This window comes from Peromyscus maniculatus, chromosome 6 (genome assembly GCF_049852395.1).
Source record: "Peromyscus maniculatus bairdii isolate BWxNUB_F1_BW_parent chromosome 6, HU_Pman_BW_mat_3.1, whole genome shotgun sequence".
Classification (NCBI taxonomy): Eukaryota; Metazoa; Chordata; class Mammalia; order Rodentia; family Cricetidae; genus Peromyscus; species Peromyscus maniculatus.
Window position 1 is genome coordinate 98177581 of NC_134857.1, and position 25613 is coordinate 98203193.

Sequence of the window (25613 nt, forward strand, 5' to 3'; positions counted from 1 at the left end):
AGAGAGAATATTCAGAGGAGAGAGCAGACACCAAAATAAAGCTGAAGCAAAATTCGGAACATTTAAAAATGCAAACCCTATGGTGATATGTCCATGGATTAAGGATTGCTTTAGTACATTTTTAGCAATCTAAGTGAAATACTTGAAGTGACTAATGGCATGGTGTTTTCCTTTCTTAAGAAATGTTGACTGGCTCATGGTTTAAGAGCATGCTTAAGGCTGTGGGGGAAGGAGAGGATCCTTCTGCTCATAGCTGCATCGCGGCAAATGACAGTGAGGAAGGAGGTTGTGTGTGGAAGAAGGAATTCACCCCATCACAGGGAAAGCCAGGCAGTCTGAGTAGGGTCAACTTCAAACCTGTAAAATAACCTACTTTTTTTTTTTTTTTTTTTTCTTCGAGACAGGGTTTCTCTGTGTAGCTTTGCGCCTTTCCTGGAGCTCACTTGGTAGCCCAGGCTGGCCTCGAACTCACAGAGATCTGCCTGGCTCTGCCTCCCGAGTGCTGGGATTAAAGGCGTGCGCCACCACCGCCAGGCCAAAATAACCTACTTTTAAAAAACTCTCCAGGTTCGAAGTTTGAGGAGATAGTCCGGACAGGTAAAAGGGGAGGATCCCGGCATAGGGACGGATAGTGGCAGGTTCTTGGGCAAACCTCGACATGCCCTCAGAAGAGAATGGAACATTTCTACAGGGATTCAAACTTCGAACCTGGAGAGCAAATCTCCAGCATATGAACCTTTGGGGAGATGTAAACCAAACCAAGACAGGAGCCTGGTTCTCAGAGGAAAGGACCGGGAAAGAGTGTGGTAAGAAGCATTTGAATGTATGGAGTTTGAGGTGCCTGTGTCTAGACATCAAGTAGATGTCAGCATGGTGTGAGGTAATGCTTTGGGAAATGCCTGGCTGAGATACAAGTGGAGTGTTGCAGGAACGGAGCTTTATCGTCAGAATGATAAGGAAAGTGGGGGGTGGGAAGCTGATCTTTAGGAAAGCTGCACATTCCCAAACAAAGCGTGAAGATGGGGTTAAAAAGACATACCAAGGAAGTTGATCAATAATGTCAAGGCTCAAAGGGAGTTTTATAATTGATTCTGAGGGCAGCCCCTGAGTTTGAGATCCAAAGTGTTCTTAACAGAAACATTTGGAAACCAAACTGAACCTAGGCAGAGGAGATGACTAATATTTAAAGAAACATGAGCCTGCCCAGGCGGTGGTGGCCCACGACTTTAATCCCAGCACTTGGGAGGCAGAGCCAGGAGGATCTCTGTGAGTTCGGGGCCAGCCTGGTCTACAGAGCAAGATCCAGGACAGGAACCAAAACTACACAGAGAAACCCTGTCTCAAAACACCAAAGAAGAAGAAGAAAGAGGAGGAGGAGGAGGAGAGGAAGAAAGAGAGAAAGAGAAAGAAAGAGAGAGAGAAAGAAAGAAAGAAAGGAAGGAAGGAAGGAAGGAAGGAAGGAAGAAAGAAAGAAAGAAAGAAAGAAAGAAAGAAAGAAAGAAAGAAAGAAAGAAAGAAAGAAAGAAAGAAAGAAAGAAAGAAAGAAAGAAAGAAAGAAAGGAAGAAAGAAACTTGAGCCTTAAAAGTAAATGAACAGTCCTGGGCATGCAAGATGGCTCATGGAACAAAGCTGCTTGCTGCAAAGCCCAAGGGACCTGAGTTCAATTCCTGGAACCCTTATAGTGAAAGGGAAGATCCAACTCTTGAAAGTTGTTGTCTAACCTCTGTCGGGGACCCTGAACATACAAATAAACAGATAGATGTAAAAGGAAGAAACGTAAAGGCTAACTAGAAAATGATGACAACAGAACCAATTTGTCTTTTCTAACAGGGGAAAGGAGATGAATTGCCTCTTTTTTACAAAGGAGCTTCTCAGGAGAAGAACTGGGTCTTTCTTTGGTTTGAGTTGCATTTGCCTAATTAACTAATCTATTAATGTCAATAATTAATGTCAAAATTAATTAATTTTACATAAAAGGAGAGGTTAGAAAAATTACTACTGAAAAACTACCTTCTCTGCCTTTTCCTTAGGAGCCCTTAAGTGTCCAACTAATACAGCTTTCTTCAGCATAGAGCTTGAATCAGAGGCCAGGAGTGGCAGGCCGCTCTCTATAAAAGAAAACAAGACTAATGCCTTATGTGACTACTGTAAAGAAATCATCAAATGAGAAACAAAATTAACTGTTTCATACATGTGAAGAAGAAACATCCACAGACATACTACAGACCAAAATATGAAATGAAAAATGTGAAGTATTCAGACATCATCCATCAATGCAATATATTTACGATTCCAATACTAAAATTATGGTCTTCAGTAACTAAACCACTAGCAAAGACAAAGAATATTAATTGGCAAATACCATGGAAATGACAATCTTTGATTTTAAAACATTCAAGCCTGGGGAAGAAAGCTCCAATCAATTGTGTTGTCCTTTTGTAAGTGTTCAATAAGCTCTTCTTTGCATGTGCCCTGGGCACAGAAAAACTTCAGAGGAGGCTGTAAGCCAATTCTAGATGGTCTCGATGTGTTTTCATCATCTCCACATTAATTCCTTCTTGTTTGGTAATTCTGATACACTTTTATTGCCCTTCTTCCCCTGCTCTCCCCCCCAAGAACTGAGGTTTTTGCTTTGTTTTGTTTTTTCGAGTGAATTAGACATGTAGCTTCTATTCCAATTTTATGAAAACATCTCTCATTTTCAGTTTCACTTTGTGTACATGAAGATCGCTGTGTGGAGTTACCTCTCTGACTTTTAAAACTGTCTTAGTCCCCAAATTCCAGGCTGGGATTAGTCCACCCTATGTGTTTGTAGCACTACAGTATGCTTGCTTAGCCTGCCAGTGACCTCGTTAAACTGGCATGCTTTGTCAGCTTCTGGAATAATCAGATCATTGATTTCAACCCTATCTGTAAAGCAACTTCATGTGGTTAGAAGAACGTTACCACCACTTTGTACTTAGACTCTGTGCCACAGTTGAATGCTGAAAGGCCACAAGCTTGCATGGGATTCGTTGTTTCATTATTAACTATATTGTAGTTTTAAATTATTAAATTAATGAATGACATTCTTACCAAGTAGATGTTTCTAAGTAAGGTACTATATGTGTACAGTAGTCCAAAGTTTCTTAATACTCTGTGATAATTCTGTAATTTAATTAGAATGTCTGTATTGCAAATTAATAAAACTGTTGAGGTTATAAAGTTGCTCATTAAGGAAGCAATTCTCCTGCCATTTAGTTTGTTTGTTCTCTGCACTAAACTGAGACGCCAGATGGCCACAGAAAAACATGTTAATATTATTTAAATAGTGCTTTTATTCCTTGAAATGTTCAAGAGGTTTAAGAAACTTCCATTAACAATGTTGCATTGCATTGTATTTGGAAGAAATAATTTTTTTTTTGAGCACTTTACTCCTGTAATGTGCCTTTGGTATACATGATGGGAAGTGATATATTGTAAAAGCAGTTCTATTTCATTTTCTATATTTATTTAGTGCTGTGCATGTGTGTATGCATGTGTTTTTGTTTGTTGGTATAGAGATACATGTGTGTGGGCCTGTGTGTCACCACAGAACACTTGGAATTCAGAGGAAAACTGTTAGAGGAAGTTCTCCCCTTTGACCATTGGCTTCCAAGAGTCAAACTCAGGTCTTTAGGCTGAGTGGGAAGCACCTACCTTTACCTGCTGAACCAGCACACTGGTCCAGCAACTCCATTTCTAGATGTCCAGTTTTAAAAATCTAATATTATTCAATAGGTGCTGGATACTACAAAACTCTCTTGCAGTTTCCAGTTTATTTGTAGACTTTTAAATTTTATTGGTTTTGTGTTTCTGACTGCCTTTATTTTCTCACATTTCTGCATGTATATATCAGTGGACATGTATACATAAATGAGCTGAATCTATGATTTTCATTGGAGGGTTTATTATGCCCGAAATAAGGTAGTTTCTTCCGCAGCTTTCAAAATATAATCTATTATTCTAAACTCTGCATGGATTCCACCTGCAATATGAACTTCCCTCAACTGTATTATCATGAAACCCTCTCTCCCACTTTTGGATATTTTTAGCCTTTAATATATTTTCATTAATTTATTAAATATGTACTTCCTCTTGGTAGTTTTTAAAGTATTATACTGCTTAAATATTTTTAAATAACATTCATAATCAAGTTAGCTTCAGACCTCAAGAACAGGATGTTTCCTGAAGCAAGCTTTGCAAATTTAGTATCTAGTTGCTGTTTGGAAAAAAAACAATAGCAGTAAATACAACAGAAATAAGCAATATGATCTAAAACAGCCATATCACATGGGGGATCTATAATAATATGGATAATAATATTCAAATAATAACTATTAACTATAACTATTATAAAAATGTTGATTTTTCCAGGAGGTAGAGAGATGGTAGATAGGTAGTTAGATAGATAGATAGATAGATAGATAGATAGATAGATAGATAGATAGATAGATAGATAGATAGATGATGGATAAATTTCTTAATCTTAGTTCTTAGTATGTACGTGATTTGCATATACTTGTATGTATATGTATATGCATGTGATGTGTGTGTGTGTGTGTGTGTGTGTGTGTGTGTGTGTGTGTGTTACTATGTGTAAGTGCCACAGCACAAGGACAGCCTCCGGTGTTGATCCTCATCTTCCACCTTGAGACCGGTTCTCTTTGTTGTTTTTTTGTCTGTTGAACCACAAGCTTCCAAGGAATCCTCTGTCTCCACTTCCTATCATACTGCAGGGGTGCTATGAGTACAGATTCACACTACTGTGTCTGGCTTTACACAGGATCTGGGGATCCTCAAGCTTGCATAACAAACACTTTACCCACTGAGTTACCTCTTAAACCCCCAAGAGTGAGTTGAAAAAGAGAAAAATATAATGACTTAATTTTGATTAGTCTATTACTAGTTTTTAAAATTCACTCTATTTTTGTCTTCTTATTACAATGATAATGTGAGCTAGTGAGTTGCCATTACAGTGTCTGCTTTCTGAGGAGGAACCCAGTGCTCAGAGAATTAGAATTTGATCATAAAGATCTGATCTTTATATATTAATCATCTAGAGGGGCAGCCTAAAACCATCTGAGTCTTCTAATCCTGCAAAATTCTGGATTCTTACTCACCACTAATATATTAGTGATCATTACCACTTAAAAAAAATCAACATGGATAATTGAGTTATTATAAAAATTTAAGAAACAAGTTAGGGAAAAAAGTAGTCTGAGATTTGATTGTTAGACTCAGAAGCTGTCAAATGTCCTTAGCAGAGAGCTGAAAGGTTTCCTAAACTGCAGTCTTTAGTGTGTTCATTGCTCTGGGTGGGTAATGAGCAACACCAGGAACACTTCCCATGCCTGGACTACATTCTGAGTATTGTTCAACCCATCAAGACAAATCTCTAAGAGGATCAGCATCATCAAGAATGCACACCAACCAAGTTGCCATGTTCACACATACTTTCCTTTCTCTGGCCCTCTACCCAGCTGATTGAACCAAGGCCACAGTGTGGCTAGTAACCTGTAAACTTGGTAATTATGCTTTAAAACTTGAGCTGGGTGTATTATTGTTGTTGCTGCTTTGTCTCTGGATTTATATTTAACACATAAAGAAAGGATTTTTTATAGCATACCAAGATACATCAGAGGCATCGGGACCTCAGAGTGACCTGTGAAATCTGGGAAGTGTCCGGGCAAAAAGAGGAATATGTGCAGTAGAGCTGAGTCATGTTAATAAGGGATCAGTAAAGCTTACAGAACTGCTGACTCTGCAGAGGTGCATGAAGCTGCCATCGTTCTATAATTACCTTGACTCCAATAGCCCTTAGCCCCAGGCATGAAACAGCATTTTCTTTGACTGTTGTAAGATATAGATCCCATACTTCTTTCAGTGTACATATATATCCTGGCTGGCATAAATGGGCCTCTAAATTATTAAGAAACTTAGCTTAACCAAGACTTGGTCCCAGGCTTTTTACATTTTATCAAATAAGCTTATTCCAGAACTAACAGATGCCACTGAGGAAGACAAATTACACATTTCGGCAGTGATATTTCAAAGCGAACTGGTCTGAGCTAGTGGAATACTCTATGTGCTTCTAAAATTCTATCTCTTATCTACATATCTAGTTTTCTGTTTCTTTGTTTCCAAATTCCACCCCTCAAAGATTGATTACAGCATTTTCTGTAATTCGTTATAGTCTGCTTTTGCTTAAGGAGACAATCTCTGGAAATTTATACCAAATTACCCCAGTAATAGATGTGCTCTCGTAATTCACCTGTCTTCTGCATGTTCACTGATTTGTGAAACTCTTTAGAGCCAAACCTCACTCTTTAATGGACCAGACATGTGCTTTTAGCTGCGCTAACCAGGACACATAACATGTGACAATGGTTTCTGGAATCCCCCCAGAAACTGAAGGTGCAAGTAGGAGATTGTGTGTGCTGTGATTTACAACACATGATTATCGCCTTGATGGTTCGTTGTCTTTTGAAATGTAAGTGTTCCTGTTGTTTTTAACTCACAAGCTACAGTAACATGCACATTTTCTTTGTGGGCAAAAAGTATCATTTAGCACAAAAGTCAAAACATAGCTTCTTTAAAAAAAAATCTCCAATTAATTCTGAATTTTAAGTGACTACTAAATTAAACGTTTCCTGTCACATGTTAACAATATGGGGCCTTCGACTGAATGGAGCTCCGTGTAATCTTATTGAGCCAGTAGGTCACAGGAATAAGAGAAAACGTGTTTGAATCACAGGAGAGAGCGGATGTTGGATGGATCTGTGAAATACTCTCTGTTGTGGTATCAGCTGACTGATGGCTGTGATTCTCAGAAGGACTCCAACATTATGCCTCCTAAAAGCTGGAGATTAATGTGACCATGGTGAACCACACAGCGATACTCTGGCAAAGAAAAAGGGTCAGGACTGGCAAGATGTGGCAGGTGTCAAAATAAAAGGTTAGGCTCTGTGCCTGGGGACCCATCTGTCAGATAAAACTATGATAAGGCAATTAATGTATTTGTTTATGTTGCTCATGTCACACCATGCATATTCCATAAAAATGATCAGTTTAAACACTCTCAATTGCTTTCTGGAAATTAGACTATATGTAAAAAGAAAATACTCAAGATTTTAAAAAAAGATTTATTAAATGGAGAGGTTACACAGCCAAATCAAGTTAACTTGAAGAACTTCTAGTCTCTTTACTAAAGAACTAAAGCTATTAACTATAACATCTTCATAATGTAGAGTTTATATTAGGGACATTTGAAGCGGATGTTTATGCTGCAATATAATTGGTATATCACCTCAAAATTTCACCATGCTTTACATTCATGATACTAGATTCTAAGTTTGGAATAAAATACATCCCAGAGAATGTATAAGAAACTGAGAACTTCCAACCATAAGCTATGTATCCTGCATTTTCTTCAAATGTTTTGTTCACAACGTTGTCATTATTAGGGCTTTCATTTTCACTCTGTGAGTAATCCTGACTCCTCTCATTGTATTTATTATTTATTTAGCTTTCTCACGACATCTGTTTTACAATCTGTTTAAACTAGAACATGTTTAGGTTTAATATTCATCGGTGATGTATTTCTTGCAGACAAAATAAATTATCATATGCTTTAAAACTGCCTTATTATTTTACAGGTCAAAAAATATAAAAGAATTTACCCAGAATTATGAAAGAAATAAGATTTTTTTCCCAGCTCAAAATTTCAGGTAAAAGTTGATTTTCTCATTACTTTCTACTGTGGAGTTAAAAAAAGCTCCCAGTTATTGTTTTAATACATTATTCTTACAATAATGTTACATTTTGAAGAGAAGAAACTGGTTCATCAATTGCATAATGTGCTATGCAGAAGGAATAGTCAAGGCCTTCAATTTCTGAGGAAAAGCCAGATACGACTATTTTGTTCTCAAGCTGCACTTTCTGACAGAGTGATGGTGTTCGCATTCATTGTGACAACAGAGAGAAGCATTTGAAAAACAGAGCTCCCATATTCAATGGATTTATTCTCATTTTGTTGAGACAGGATTTACCCCCACTACTTCCCATCTATTAGAAGGGTTTTGATTAAACTTTAAGTCAATGATTTTTTTTTCACCAGGACAACTTCCCAGCTCAAAGCATGTCACAATCTTTAATTTTCATCCATCTCTCATGGAAGCATGGCTTCAGTGGACCAACAGATATTATGGTATGCTGAGGAAGTAAAGGTCAGTGGAGATTCAAGACACAGATTTTATTATAGGGTTCTTCCTGAGGTCTGATGCACGACTTACAAATTATGTTTGCAGTCTGACTACAACTAACTACTATTTGAAATTGAATTCACTCCTGCCTGCATTTCCTGTCTCAGAGGTTTATACTGTTGCTTTAATTTTATTTGAATTTCAGTCTTCTGAATTAGCTCTGTTTTCTATCTCTTTATCTTCATTTACCTGGATGTAGTTGAAAATACACGAGGGCAAAATAAAATTCTTAGTCACCATTCTGTATGACTCTTCAAAATTCTAAGATGTGTAACATTACCAGGCTGTGATCAGTTCAGCTAACTGGACACTTTCTCTGTACCTTAGAGTAAAAGTAATAATCTCAACAGAAAGTTGGGATCTCACTTATTTTTTTCACAGATCCATTAAAAGATCCATCAAACAAAAGGTAAGATGATTTTTAACTTCTTCACAGTAGGGACTGTCCGTTATAAATGACCAATTTCACAGCACATATTCTATCTTTACATGGGAAGAAAATAAACAGCGAGGTTCCTTTTATTTTAAAATGATTTAATTTCTACTTTCACTTTTCTACAGAAGTGTGAAAGAGCAATTTTGCTGGATATCCACTTATTTCAATTCAGCCATGTGATGGTATTATGAGAACTCTGGTGGGGTGGTTGACCCCTCTTTCCTCTGGGACTGTGCAAACCTCCCTCTGTTTTAACCATAGGTAAGTTTTTGTGAGTTGTTCCCTGACAGATCAGCTAGACAAACTAAATCACAAAACTGCTTCTCTTATTTTTTTAAGCTAAATACATGCATACATGGTTATTTGGGAAAATTAATTACTAATCAGCCATTCCTTCAATCCATGGTAATGGTAAACAGTGCCTATGTGTATTTTGGTTATTTTAACAAATAATTAAAATTCTCAGTGTAAACTGTGTTATGTAAGAGAGTATTCACAACCAGTTTTATTTCTTATTCTGAAAAAAAAATGTTATTTCTTTCAGAAAAACTTACTTCAAATGACTAGCGTGTGCCTGCCTGCATCGGATGTGCCTTTTCCTTAGCCTCACACGCTTCTGGACCGCTTCTGTCTCAGGCATCACTTTTCTTACCAGATCCTTGTATTTGTTTGTACTATCATTTATGGTTTCAGGGATTTATTTTAATACATTGAGCATTTGCTCAATATTAGGTAAGTAATATTTTACCTCCATTTCCAGATGATGAAACTCTGGTATACTGAGGGTAATCCTTCTTAAAATATGGACCTATCTTCTTTTAGTAATGGGGATTCTATGCATCTACTTACTGCTAAATTGCTGAGGAACCAGGATGAAAGTCTGAGAATTGTGTGGCAGGTAAGAAAAATAAGCAAGTGAGTGTACAGAGAAAATTAGAGAAGGGGAAGCAAGGAGATTGGTAGGAGAACAAGCACAGCAGGTTTTTTGTTCCTTTTCTTATTTTAAAAAGTTGGGTTCTTATTTATTTATTTTTTGTCATTTTACATACTATTCTCGGTTGTCCCTCCTTCCCCTTCTCCTGCACCCTCTCCCCCTCTCCCGTCTCACTCCTCATCCTCTGCTCAGAGAGGGTAAGTCCTCTCCCTTGGGGATTCCACAAAGTCTGGCATACTAAGTTGAAGCAGGACCAAGTCCCTCCCCACTGTGTCAAGGCTGAGCAAGGTATCCCATACTGAAAAGAGGGAGGAGCGATCACAGGAGCAAGTGAGGTCAAGATCATGATGGGGAAAACCATGAAGACAGCTGATCCAAGCTGGTAGGAGCTCATGGACTCTGGACTGTAAGCTGAGGAACATGCATGGGACTGAACTGAATGTGGGTGACAGTTATGGGGCTAGATCTGTCTGGGGAGTCCCTGGCAGTGGGACCAGGACTTATCCCAGGTTAATGAAGCATAATGATTTTGAGATAAAGCGTGATAACAAAGCATGGGTAAGATATAACACTAGGTGGCTCAGTGGTGTTTCTTGTTGCTCTGTTAAAATACCCTTTCTCCCTTAAGGGAGAAAGCCTGTCTAATGCTCACAGTTCAAGGCATAGGCCATCTGGGTCGGGGAGTCAGACAGCAGGGACCTGAACACACCACATTTACATGTAGAAGAGAGCAATGAGTCCATGTGCACCAACGCTCAGCTCACTTTCTCCAAAACCCTGCCTAAGAATGGTACCACCCACAGAGGGTAGGTCTTACCTTCTAATTAACTTAATCAAGATAATCCCCTACAGAGGTCAGTCTCCCAGGTGATTCAAGACTTTTATCAACATGATTTAGAGCATTATGTGGACCATCCTAGATTAGGCAAATCAGGGCTTTAGTCCTCTTGTGTTATTTCAGGAGGCCGACAACATCCCTAACCCTTACAAGTCTTCCTTCTTGATTTTCACTGGAAAAGAAACAAATAAAATGGAAGTACTCTCTGCATAAGATTCTGAAGACCTTTCAATAGATGGTAGATTTCAGGTTGCCTGTATGTAGCAAACATCAATATTATAACTCTTGTAATTTAATTCAGCATGTTCTACAGAACAGTGAACACTTTTGCAATTCTAATGCACTAGAAAGCATTTCAATTAGTTCATCATAATTCCAGGGGAAGAGGATTTGTAAAAATCCTTTTACTGGCTTTACAGGTGAGATGTTTTCCTTTAAGTATTATTATGAGGTTCCAAAGATAACATACAATTATTAATATCTGTCTATTAAATTCATATATATATATACACACACAACTAGGATAGATATATATTCTATATATGTGTGTATGTATGTATATAGAAACAGAAATTAAAGTAGAGACCATGGAGAAATGCTGTCTACTAGTTTGCTCTCCACGGCCTGCTTTTTTAAGCAACCCAAGACCAACTTATTCTGGGTGGCACTGCCATGATGTGAACTGTCTCACATCAATCATTCATCAAGAAAATGCCCCTCCCGCACATGTTCCTATGAGCAATCTGATGGACACAATTCCTCTTTTCCCAGTTAACTCAAGTTTGTGGAAAGTTGAAAGAAATTAACTATCAACACATGTGCACATGCACACACACACACACACACACACACACACACACCTCTTGGTATTTTAAGCACTCTTCAGAATTAGAGTAAATCTGTGGCTTCAGTTCTTCACTACACTCCTGGATAAGTTACTATGAGGTCTGGTGCTGGCTGTATGCCCTGCTTTTCTGGAAACTCTAATAGAATATTCTAAGCCAGAGGCCACTGTGTCTATCATGATGACAGGCAGTGTGTACAATGTAAACCATTAAAGGTAGGCTCTGCAGGGTATCAGAAATTTAAGTAAAGATTAAACCATCAGTAAATCAGCCTACTGACTTGCCTAGCTAAAACCTCTTTCATCTAGGTAGTCTTCAACATGGATTATTTGTTCTTTGGATCCTTCCTTTTTATTTCTGCTCTAAGAATATAATTTTTACAATATGTAAAAATAACTTATGCATACACATTTTATTGCAAAGTAGTTTATAAACTGTGAAGGTAATTTTACTGTCAAAAATATTTTTAAAACTTATGGAATTGTGTAGTATTGAGAATACTGAAGTGAAATTGTTATTACTTAACAAACTGTGTGATTGTTTACAAAGTGAGAAGAACTCCTCTGTCTCCGTGTGTGTGCACTTTTGCCATATGCTACTCCATACCCCACCCCTCCACCCCAACTGCCACTTCAATCTGGGCTTTCCTAATTGCCACACTTTGTTCAACATCACTTTAGGCAGCATGACTAAGGGAGAGATTTATCAAGGTTGCCATATCTGCTGTCCTGAGGTCACCACTTCAAAGAAGCTTGAGTTACCTTCCAGGAAGCAGAAAGGAGCTCACAGGAGAGAGATGTTAGATCAGCTAAGGGCCCTGGACACAATACTAGCTACGTGACAGTGGCTGTAGTATACTAAGATGACCTGCCTAGTGTTAGATAGCCGCACATCACCCAAAGACTCATGAGAATAGGTAATACAATTGTTTTAAGCCAGGAAAGGCATGTAGCTCATGGAACAAATCCTAGAATCAGCTATTTTTAAAAATGCAGAATCTGGGGTATCACAGCAACATATATTTACTTACATGTTATCTAAGATTAGCTTCATAGTGCACAAAAGTGTTAGAATTGAATAATCAGAGAGTCTATGGCGTGATGAGCCTAAAAATATAACATCTTTCTTTTTTCAGGGGAAACTTCATGAACGCTTGCTTTAAGTCTAGGAGGCAGGGTGATTTGTTGGGCAGCAATAAATTACACAGACATTTGCCCAAAGCGAACATGCCTCATTCCTTATTAAACCAATAAATTCCCATGCTCCTGAAAAACTACACATGCATTGGCAGAGCCAATAACCCATTCCATGGGTAAAGCTTATTGTTCAGCTTGCATTTCTAAAGGACGGTAATGCAGATGGCTGGTTAGACACCAGCATCTGCTACTTATTCACCACAGCAGTGGAGCTGGGCATAAGGCTACTCTCCCAGAAGTGGATTTCTGAGTCCCTGTGTTATATGTGACCCTGAGTTTGTATTTCCCTTTCTGAAATAAGAAGAGAACAGATGACAGTATTTCCTTGGGTTCCTCCTTTCTCACTCTTCCAACTAACAGGAACCTATAGCTACTTGATTTACCTACCTAATAAGTATAATAGGCTAGAGAAGGAGGAAGGAATGAAAACTAGTCAAATAATTTCAGCCAACTTTTTCACTTTCTAGAACTCCATGGAGCAGGAGTTCTAACAACTTAGAATATTCATATTGCTCTACATATTAGAGAGAAGTAAAGTTGAGTCTTCTCTAATGTACCAAATGGCCATTGGTTATCATATTTCAGCAGACTGACCATCTCCTAACAAAGGTAACAGTTTTATTCAAAAAGTTTTGGCACCAAAATGATTTAGCTGATAAAACATTGGATAGTTGGCTCCAAACTCTAAGTGACTTTGATAAACTTTGCCCCAATTTTGTTAGTTGGCCAGAGGCGAACCATTTACAGTAACCAAACTTTTCTCTTCCTAGGTAAAAATATACAACTCCAGACAGATGAAGCAGGAATTCTGAACACTGATCTTTCTAATTCCTGTTTCTCCCAAGTCAGAGGGTTGCAGTAACTGGCGATTGCCCTAGGCATGTGTCATTTTGGTTCCCAGAAATGCTTGTGCACCAACATAGTGCCTTAGGTGATGCGATAGGGCTTAATCAAGGTGAGCCTTTGCCATGTGGCTGAAAAGTACATACAGAGAATATTTTTTAGGCAATTAGCAGAAAATTAGGGAGGAGAATTTTAGTCGCACTGGGAATCCGTAAACTATGATGGCAGTCAATATGGGTTAATGAGGGCAACTTAGAAGTATGCACACTTGACATGGTTCCCATTTCCCCAATGGTTGTCTCCCTAAGACTGGGGTGAAGCCTACCAACTCATAGAGGACACTAACCTAAGCAATTCTGGGCGTGACCCATTCTTAGAAAACCAAGTCTATAGCAGACTTAATATCCAGAAGTTAAGACCCTGTTATAGAAATTCTGGAAATCTAAATGCAGCAAATGTGTTCTGGAGCAAAAACAAAACAAAACAACAAAACAAAAAACAAACAACTAGCCAACAAAAAAACAAAATAATAACAACAAAACCTTTAGTTTTATTTCCAAATGAAATGCATTTAAAAAATATTTTTCCCAGAGTAATTTTGTTGAAAGTAAAGAAGAATTCCCAAACACAACTGTAAAAAATGGAAGCTGGCTTGTGGTGCTTGGGGACATCCTACTCATCTGGCAATGCCCTCGTAAGTGTAACTTTTGTTGGAAACTATATCAGCTGTTCTTGTTATGGACCATCTCAGATTCTGTAATTTCTGGATGAGGATGAGCGTAATAGTCTTAGTTATCTAAGTACCTGCTTTCCCTGCTGGACTCAGTGCCATGTCAGGAAAGAAAAACATATTTTTTCTTGCTCACCAAAATATTCCCATGGCTGGTAAAGATGGTAATAAGAGCCCAGGTCCTTAACAAATACTTGCTGAAGAAATAGATCTCTAAAGGGAAAACGACTGATTGAATTTTACCAGCATCGGAAACAGGCATGAACAGTGATGAGCCCTCTGCAAGATGAACTTGCATGGAGTAGATAATGGCTTAAGCAACAGTGAGCAAGGGATGTTTTCAAAAGACAGTATTGGGTCATGCCCATTATGACTATTATAGCCAGAAGACACATGAGGGAAATGTAGATTTTGGTGCAAGGCCAAGGACTGGCAAGGAAAATTCAATTCAGACCAATCTTCCTATAAGGACATACTTAGCTTTGGGAAAGGAAATTGGAACCCATTTGGGTTTTCTATCTCACAATATAATTACTATGGTTATTCTTCAGGATGTGTATTCACTACAAGAGAGCTGGTGTTTAGATACCCTCCTTATGAGGGTAGTAATCTTCCCAGGTGCTGAAGTCCAAAATGGGAAAAATAAAATAGTCAAATGAAAATAGAATACCAAGTTCTCCACGATTATGTTGAAAATTTAAGTAAAATGCATTGTTGGGGGGCTGGTGCACTCCAGAAGTGAGGAAAGATAACCAAAGCAAAGACAAGACCCACCACACTGGAGGGAAATTAGAGGAAATATGGGAGAAAATGGTCTTGTGTGCTCTGTGCCACATAGGAACACATCTGTGTCACTCAGCAATATCAGAACTTACTGAATAACAATAAATTTGCAAGGCTTGGTAGTTTCAACTACAGTAATTTGCTAGATAACCTTTGGTAATCTGTCTAAGGCAAATGAAAGTTCTTTTATTTCAACCTTAATTATTAACGTTAAATCTTAGACCATGCATCACACAGCCCACAGCGAGTTTGACAATATATCTTTAGACAGAATGAATATAAGTTAAAGAAGCTGCATCAGCATTCAAAAGGTCCTAGAAGTAGGCTGATGGAAATGTTAATAGAGTCTGTATTGATAAGATAACTAAGAATTCGGGCCAGGGTAACAGATGATAGATTGGTGGGAGGACCTGCCATCATAGTGCTAGACGCCCATCCTTTTACAGGGTTCATGTGAAGGAGATACAGCTTTTCCTTGGTCTAATGAGTCTTATGCATTCTTGTGTCTAGTTTCCCTGCTATGATTTTCAAAATGCCCAGGTGCCCTCAAAGTCTCAGTTCACACCAACAAACTTAAAAGGTGGCATTGTTTCTACTACAAGGAACTGGTCATCTATCGGTTGGAACTAGATGGGTGGTACCCAATGAATACTGTGGGTTATGGGTACACCAGGGGCCACAGTCATCTCCCTCTAGAATGGAACAAAAAGCTGTTTGTAAAATAGAGTGTCCTAGGTCAAAGCACAGTCTGAAAAGCCCTTGTTTTACATAATAGGAAGTAACTAAGTAAGAGTGGGGTAAAACCAGATCTCAACCAAACCAAAAGGGGCGAGAGTCAACCTGACTGGGAACAATCACTTACCCTCTCTACCTGTATCTCATTAGTAAAATTAGGATGAAATAATTTATAAGGTTGCTATTAACGTTCAAATTTTTATGAGCAGCGAGGCTTTCAGAACATGATGTCTTCAGCAGAAAACACCACCATTTTTCAATATTCCTTTTACATGTAATGGAAACAAGTTAAAATAATAGGTCTGATGTTCACAAAGCCATTAAATATTTACTGTTCACTCTCTTGATGACCATTTTGATTCATTACATAGTGTATATAAATCATCGATATTTTCAAATTACAAGCAGCTCAGGAAGAAATTTTGCATCTCCTGCTGTGGCCTTGAACTAAAATATGAATTACCTCCTTCTTTGTGTGGATGTTTTTAAGCTTATCATTTGTAAAGAGCGCTAAAAATCTAAGCAAAATACTACATATGTATGATAAGTGCATATGTATGATAGGTTTATTATGATAATTTTCCTTGAATTGTAAATTGTGTCATTTAGATCATTTTACCGTTTCTGGGAGTCTCTTTGTTTATTTTTAAAATATTAGTATCCACTAACAACCAAATTTAAACAGAAAGAGATGTGTCACACAATATAGCATTAATGAAACTAAAATATTGTGTTATTTCTCTCAAGGGAAATATAATTAAAGATAAAGGGAGATGTGGGTAGGATGGCACTGATTTATAAATATCATAGTGCTATTTTATGATTCTATACATTCTTCTTTTTTTCATTTAATTATATTTCCCTACTACTGCCTTTTCTGTTTCCTAAAGTGTTTATTTTTCTATCTACTGGGGTGCAACCTTCATATTTTGTAATTTCTCCAAATACTCCAATGATAATTGTCTGTACTAGGTGTTGCACAGCAAAAAACCACCCATCAATAACTCAGTCAATGTTCATTCCAACACTCCCTTTCCAAACTTGTTCTCAAACCCTGTCACAGATCCTTGCCCTCCTAAAATTACCATTACCTACCCTAACCCATCCCCACTCCCTCTTTCTTACGTAAATGAACGTGCCTTGGCCTCCTGCCTTGAGACTCTAGTCAACTTCCTGAAAGCTTCCCCCACCCCCAAATTCTTTCTTTTCATCCTGTTTTTGAAACTATGTCTGTTTTTGAAATTCAGAAAATGTGCCAGTCACGTAATAAGCAAATCTGTAAGGGTCCCCAAACTGATACACGATGAATGAAGTCAGGGTCTGTTTGGAAGCCACTAATAATGGTTCTGTTGTGTCTTACTGTGTGTGTACAATTGAAATACAGATGGTGTGTGTGTACAGCCAGAAGTAGCATTAAAATAAGTTGCACACCATCCTTTAGTTCTCTAAGTTTGCCAATTATCTTAGAGCTCTGATGACAAACTATACAAGTAGTGTATAGTAGTGGGAGTGGAGTTATTTTCAGGTGCTAGCAAGTAGTCCAAATAAAAATATTCAGATGACATCTAGTGATGCAGGCACTCCTAGGCACTGAGAATACCTACCACTACATTCACCAGATGCTGAAACTTACCTCTGCACTGCTGAACACTATCTCTAGACAATATTACTATTCAAATTTATTCAATTTAAGATAAAGTTCCTGGTATGCATAAAACTACCTTAATTTGTTGTGTGAAATAGGTAAACTAGTTCTGATTTTAGTTTCTGAGACAACTCCATACTGATTTCCATTGTAGCTGAGTGAATTGCATTACAACACCTCTTTTTTTTCATTTCTACTGTTTTATTTGTGTTTTTATTTATGTTCGTATGTATGTATGTGTGAATACATGCCACATTCTGCTGGTGCTTTGGGAGGCCAGAAGAGGGTGTCAGATCACCCTGGAGCTTGAGTTATGCATGGATATGAGCTGCCCAACTTTGTAATTCAGCAGACCAGCAACTGGGAAAAACTCTTCATTTTCTGCCCTGGGAAGTAGTAGCTTCCAGATACTGTCCCTCTTAGAAGCAAAGAGAAGTTTACTTGTTTTAACTGTTTATAATTATGCACTACTGATTGTTTTGAATGGCTTCTTCTATAACATATCTATCTTTAGTTATTATCCATTTTGGTGAAGATAAACACTGGTTTGTTTATTTTCAGAATTTATAAAAATACACTTCATTATTAAATTTCTGCCATTGAATCCCTCCTATTATCTATGAAAATTTGCTCTCCCATAGCCTTTCCCCCACCCCATCCCAGTTTTTGGTTAAAATGAATACCATTGTTACAATAATAAATTCATGTGTGTATACATGCATATGAGTACATGTATTAATTTCTGCTGAATATGTACTGAATGCAATTGTTCATGTGTTGCTTTAATAAGCCTGTGCAGCTTTTCTCCAAACGTCTCTCTCCAGTTTGTATTCTGTCAGCACTGGGCTGGGTTCAGCTGCACCACGGCCTCACCAGTACTGGAGTTGTCTGCCACCTCTTTCCTCTATTCTGGTAGGTTAGCAGAGGCCTTAATCAGTTTCTGACTTACATGAAGTTGATGAACAAAGTAACCAGTAGGAATTTATCACAGCTGTTGGTCTTTCGGACACGCACATTTTTCAACAGTCTATTGAAGTCCTTTCCCAAGTTTTCTACTAGACTGTATCATTTTCATATTGATTCAAAAATGTTCTTAATATAGCCCAGATGAATTTGGATACTATCAATTTACACATGGGTGTATGCCATTTACCAATATGTTTTTATTTTAATTCTATCTATGATATCTTTAGTCACCAAATATTCTTTTTTTAAAAATTTTATTCATTAGTATTGCAGACTTCTGTGATGTGTGTGTGTGTGTCCTTGTGCAAGCCACATGTGTGTAGATCAGAGGACAATATTCAGGAGTGGATTCTGTAAACTATGCATCCCAGAGACTGAACTTATGTTGTCAGGCTTGTGCAGAGCACTAATATTCCACTGAGCCCCTTTCACATCCAAACATTCTTCAAATTAGTATAGTAAAGCTCACTAACTGGACTGTAATGCTGTTTAACTTAACATTTTCTCCTTAATGTAATGTTAATGATATGTACTGATTAATAAATCATCGACTCTTTCTAGAATATTTAATTTCCTTATTGATTTTTATTGTTTTGCAGCCTTGTTCTTTGCTACTAGGAATTTTAATTGTGTGTGTGTGTGTGTGTGTGTGTGTGTGTGTGTGTGTGTGTGTGTGTATCCAATGGAATCAATTCCCTGCATTCCCATAGCCTGTGGCACCTCCTTAGTCATATGAATGTTGGATATTATTGAGTTCACATTGATTCTTCTGGCATATTACATTGTCAAAACTATACCGTTTTTATGATCATATCTTGACAATAACTGATAGAAAGCCATTCTTCCTTACTCTTCTTTATAAGACTCTTGACTATTTTTTAAACACATTTAAAATTAAATTTATTTATTGATTCATTGTGTGATGAGGACATTTGTGTCACAGTACATGTGAGAAGAACATAGGGTATCTTGTGGCTCGCCTTTTATCATGTGTGTCCTGCAAATCAAATCCATGTCCACAAGCATGGTAACAAGTGCCTCTACCCACTGGGTCATCTTGTTGACCTTATGCTCTTGACTATTCTTAAACCTCTGCAATTATGTATAATATTTTAATAAACTGATCAATTTTCAAATGAAGACCTCATCTGTTCTCTGAATACTAAGAGGTTTCATGATTGGTTTTTGAGCTTTTTAATTTGTTCATGTGACAAGTTTTCATTCATGTAATATTATTCTTTTTAATGTTAATGTTAGCTATTTGTATTCTTTTATTGCTAAAATCCTGTTATAATTCACAGACTAAAACTGATCCATCCATTTTAATGTACTGCTCTATTTATTTTGCTAATATTTTGGTCAGTACACTTCTATCTGTATTCATGAAAGTGGTTCATTTGTGATTTTAAATTTTTGTAATATTTTTACCAGATTTTACATAAACCAATCGTTGAATAGAAATTGTTTCCTCTAATCATTGTCATCATTTTGTGGTGGGATTTGTGTAGAAATGCTGTTATTTGTTCCTAAGTACTTAAAAAAGTTTCTTGATGGATTCAGTTGAAATAGTGTTTCCTTACAAAATTAAAAAAAATATTTTTAAAGCCAATATGATATTCAAATATCTATATATTTTTGAAACTTTTGTATTTTTAAATAGTTCATTTTACCTTATTTATTAAGGACATTTACATGAAGTAATTAAATATATATATATATATATATATTTTATTTTTAGCTATCAGTAGGACTAAGAGTGATGTTCTTATTTTTGTTTCTTCTTTTTTTTTTTTTTTTTTTTTTTTTTTTTTTTTTTTTTGGTTTTCCAAGACAGGGTTTCTCTGTGTAGCTTTGCGCCTTTCCTGGGACTCACTTGGTAGTCCAGGCTGGCCTCGAACTCACAGAGATCCACCTGGCTCTGCCTCCCGAGTGCTGGGATTAAAGGCGTGCGCCACCACCGCCCGACTTTATTTTTGTTTCTTATATTGATAAGCAGGTTTTATTTTATTTATTTGGTTAATCATGTAGGTTGTTAGCAATTTTATTATCCAAAACCAGAAAAGAACTTTGCACATTGTTGATTGTATATTTAATGTATGTGCTTAGTATTTCATTTATTTATGCCCTTTATTTTTTACATCAATCTATTTTGCATAAGTATTTAATGTGCTGTTCATTTTGCTAGGAGAATTCTTGAAATGGGATCTTAGATGTTGATTATCAACACCTTTCTTCTCTAACATGAGAATTTAAAACTCTCTAAAGAACATGACTTCATTTTTATTCCTTTTTTTTTAAAATCTGCTCCATTGATGCTTCATAGATAGGCCACCGAACCTCCACTGACTTTTTCTCATGTTATTGAAGAGTAAATGGCTTAAATTTCAAAAGTTAGAGATTTTTAGTTATTTATCCTGTTTTGTTTTGTTTTTTAATTTGAATCAGTAGTAATTAGAAGCCTAGTCTCTGTATTATTATTTGGAATCTGTTAAGATTCATTTTTGGTATGGATTCATTGTATATCTAAAGATACTATGTATTTAATCCCATTTGTATGAGAATGTATGCCAGTAAGTCATTGGTTGTGTTGTTTAGATCCTGCATATAGAATTTTTGTCTTGTCTATTTACTCTATTTACCCTCAATAGTAATTAGTTGAATTTTCTGCAATATATTTGGAAGTATTTATCTTTTTTGTTACATTTTCATCTACCATTGAACTATATTATTCTATGTATACGTTATCTCTAATCTACATATTTATGTTATTTATTTACTATTTATTTATATTCTATTTATCATTGATTTATACCTCTATCATCTATCATTCTAGCATGGATATTACAAGTTATTGGATAAGCACAATCTTTAAACTGTATATGCTGTTGTTGGTTTGATCTTTTATTAATGTGAAATATTGTTACTTACAGAAATTTTCTAGTTTTACAACCCAACTCTATTTTAAAATAATCTAATAACTTCTTTTTGAATGTGTTTATATGGAATTTCCTTTCATATTTCCCTATGGTAACACATGTATGTGCATGCACACATACAAGCACATATACACACTAAGTAAATGAATTTAAAAAAGAAAAAGTACTAAATAAAGCAAATTGTATATAGAATATAATAGAAAAATATTAACATCCTTCTTTCTTTTGTAGTTTCTTTGTTGATTTGCTTGGTATTTGAGAAAAGATAGTGCCCTAAATGATCTTAAAGTCAACATGAAGTTCAGCGTAGCCTTGAACTTACGATTTTCCTGTCTCAGCCTTCAGAATGGTGAAATATACCAGCATGCCCAGCTCTTATCTACTCCATTTCCAAGTTTGTTTTAGGTCGAATTTGATGTTGTTACTATAACAGATTAACATATATATTACTGTATTGACAGGTGTCTTTTGTGGGCTGAGCTCCTTTAAGTACTAACAATGAGGGGCCTGGTCCAGGGGAGGTACTCTGACAGACACTGCTGGTTTCTTGTGTAAGTACAGGATTGTTTTTCTTGTAGTGATTATAGTGATTATATCCTCTTTTCATACATAATGCCAAGGATTAGCATCTTTCTTTTTTATTGGTTTGCCTTTTCTGCAGTTTATCTCTTTTAACGATCTTTTGGAGAGCTAGCATTTAAATTTATCACTCAACTGTTCTCTCACTTATAAATTATTGATCTCCAATCGTATCTTTATTAATTCATCCCTGCCATTTTATACTCATTTAGAAAATTATTCCTTTCTTTTTACTGGAATGTTTAATTAATCTATTTTCATTCTTTCTTGTTTAACATGAAAAACATTAAAGCATTATATTTTCTTTTGAGTACTGGTCTGGCAGAATCCTACCGTGTTTAGTTCTTCTATGAATATTTTTGATTTTTAACCTTGCCATGAGTAGGGAATCACCCCCCACCCTTACCCAAATTCCTAAGATTGACCCACAGCTCCAACATTGCTACCATCTTCTGATATGGTGGCATATATTTTAACTGAGTGCTTCTTCTCACCTGCTTTTGTAACTGTCTGTAGCCATCTCACCAAGAGCCAAGAGGAAAACTGAGTGATGATTCTAGGATGGTAGGGGATGTGAACAGTGACAGTAAAAGGAAGTCTTTGTCTTTTTCCTGATTCTGCAAATGCAGATCTGAAGAAGGAAGGATCTGGACCTTCCTGGATCCCAGGTGAAAACAGCAGCTTCTGGAATGAGCAAGCAGAAGACCCAGTCTCCAAGGAGCTACTTTATCGGACCTGAAAATGTACAAAATTATTGTTGTAAGAGATAAATTAACATCTATCCCTTTAGGGACCATTATTTCAAGACCCCACTTCAGCAGCTGCAATGATATAATAACTGATACAGTTACTAATTACTAGTTGAATTGCATTGCTACCAAGGAATAGGAAATATATAAAATGTATGTTCTAGTTCTATATAGAATATGTATGCTAAGATATTTTAGCTGTTTAAGAAGTAATCAAGTTTTGTAAGTATTTACTACTGTTTTTTATGAATTTTCTATTACATAACTGTATGATGTCTTAGCTTATATATATACATATATACATACACACACACACATATATATATGCTATTCAACCCACATTATTAGTTGTGTTACTATTTTCCATATCATGCTCTATATAACAGCATTGCATAGAAGACTGATGAGTTTCCATCAAAATAAAAATGTTTCCTGGTCTTTTTAATTCTCTGCTTCCTGTTTTTATTGACAAGGTTAGTAACACAGACTACGGACCGGGAACGAATCCTATCTCTAATTTGCCAGCTGTTTCAATATTAAAACACACTGTTTCATCTTGCTGTTTTTCAGTTCCCTTGTCAATGTAAAGAGCAGGGGGCAGGGGCAATAGCACACATCCCTCAGGATTCATAGCATCATAAAATGAATACATGTTGACTAATGTCAATCATGCTTAGCTGATGAGGGACATGATCTTACATTGCATGTAAAAGGCCGTGAGAAGTAATGACATTTTGGCATCTGCTTAGGCTTTAGTGTGCTGGACTTTCGCAAGTTTATTTTACTGGGGATGTTTGGTTCCAGCAAAATGAAAAAAAGAAATGTTCCATACAATGTTGATTTGAAGAATGCTGCTCTATATCCCTGTGTTATGCTGTAGACTTGGAACTGCACCTCAACACAGAATGTACAAATGCTATTTAGGAGACCTTTGAACTTCTTGACATGGATCCACATTCTATGTGCATATATGTATGTATTTCTGAGGAGATGTGCACAGACTGGAGCTGATTTCAAAATTTCACCACATGTAGTTTGTTTTTTACAAGTATTTATTTATTCAATTTATTTATTTGCATGGGTGTGGAAACTTATGTTCCATAACAACACACAAATGGATGCTGAGGATGCAGTGTGCTGGCTTTGATTTTATCCTCCTATCACATGGGTAACAACAATCAAACTTGGGTCATCACTCTTGGTTGCAAGCACCTTTACCTACTGAACCATTCACAGCTCCCTACCCCAGATGTGTTTTTATGCTAAGTGGAAAACTGTGACTAAATTTCTTAAATATATCATTCTTTTCCTCTGTTCCTGGTTGATTAAGGTTTTTCCTGCTTGTCACCATCAGACATTTCCTAGCATCAAAGCATTTTATCCACCTTTGGTAACTTGTTTCCTTCCGTTTTCCCTTCTTTGAAGTCATCTTTATTTTTCCATTTAAACAGTGTTTTTCCACGGAGCTTTCTTCTTCTCTTTTACAGGAAGGAGTGCTTCCTTGCAGACTTTTGTGAATATTAATTGATTCCTAGCATTTATGTCTGGTTTCTACAGCCTCTTGTTTTGCAAAGAAAAATTTGCTGCTATCTGAATCAGCTGCTGAATCCATTCCATCTGTTTGGTTGATATTTCATACATCAATGCTGGCCTTTACTTTGTATTATTTTAATTATTTATTTAGAGTTTTGGCAGGGGATTTTTGTTTTTGTTGTTTATTTGTTTGATTTGGGTTTTTATTTGTTTTGAGACAGAGTTCCATTGTGGAGCTCAGGATAGCACAGGACAGAACAGGACTCACCATCCTATCTCAGCCTCATGATTGCTGGATTTGCATCTATATTCTACTAGGTCTGGGCTCACTTTGTTTATTTTTCTCATTGTTTCCCAGAACACTATCTAACCACATGCCCAAGTGTCAGTTTAAATGGTGAGCATACTGTCTGGTCACAGCACATCTTTCAAAAGCAATTTTTAATAACTTTTCCAATATAAATTTGATGATGAGGCCCATTTATATATTTCCCATTTTCTGTCAAGTTTTGTTTCTTATTCCTCTCTTTAAATTCTAGGAATATTTTATATAGATATTATTAACACTTTGATACTCTCAAATCATGCAAATGCTATTTCATATGCTATGATTGGTTATAAATCACAGTTTTCGAAGACTTTCTAAATTCCACAGCTGGCAGCCAGGATCTACTTACAGAGCTGATTCCTCTGAGATCTACATTCTAGGGCCCCCAACCCACTCTTTTCTTTGTTCCCTGTTGCTTTCTTAGATTGGACATGTCTGCCTGAATATGGAAGAGTCTAATCGAAAGTAAATGAAGCCATATTTAGCCCAATTCCGCTACAGTGGCTGGAAACAGAAAAGAATAGATGATTTTCCCCCAGATGAAACAGCATTTAGGGGCGTATTTCAGGGTGTTTAAGGAACAAAACTAAGAAGATACCACCTGATCCCCTTCACCAGCAGCACCATGGTGAAAAAAACCAAAACCACCTCTCTTGTAAAGAGGTTTTTCTTCTCTTCCTGCTATGGGGCCGCCAGAATATAAAATCAAAACTCAGCTGGCTACAACAAAGCCACTACCTGAAGGGATCCAGGAATTCCTTCAGATGAAGCCAAATCCTAAGGGGTATTTGGTGCTCTTTGGGTTTTAATATATCAGCTGTCTTCTGCTATGAATATCAAGTGTGTCTTCATAGTTTTTCTAATTGATTTTTTCCCTAAGAATTGCTAACAGTGTGGACTGATCACTCTTTGGACATAGACATTTGAGGTATTTGGAGAACAGCCTCAGGCCCTTCTGGTTTCTCCCTTTTTTAGCACAAGAATCAGCTATCTCCCTTAGCTACATCCAAGGACAAACAGAAATAACATTTCAGACCACCACATGCTAGTCTGCCGAATTAAGGTAAATTCCATACAGAGACACTGCCTAGGTCAGGTGGAACCCTCCTTTCTTATACAGTCTTAGTGGTATTTATACTAACACTATAGACTCCTAACATTTTACCTAACTACCTCTAAGAATGTAGATTGAGCACATAAATTCTCTTTTTGATATATTAACCAATATTAACTCTCAGTTGACCTCCTCCTTGA

General features: G+C 36.8%; 1 long non-coding RNA gene across 3 annotated transcripts; it reads left to right on the forward strand.

Moving 5' to 3' along the window:
* The first annotated feature begins 407 nt into the window (after positions 1-407).
* On the forward strand, positions 408-25613 carry LOC121830307 (uncharacterized). 3 transcript variants are annotated; one of them, XR_013052329.1, is made up of 8 exons: positions 408-7749; positions 8139-8247; positions 8665-8692; positions 8845-8980; positions 9264-9617; positions 13303-18180; positions 21632-21721; positions 22379-25613. It is a non-coding gene; the product is annotated as an uncharacterized LOC121830307 (long non-coding RNA). The 3 variants fall into 3 exon arrangements; XR_013052328.1 differs by lacking the exon at positions 13303-18180 and having other exon boundaries at positions 8139-8980; positions 9264-9451; positions 9542-9617; XR_013052327.1 differs by lacking the exon at positions 13303-18180 and having other exon boundaries at positions 8139-8980.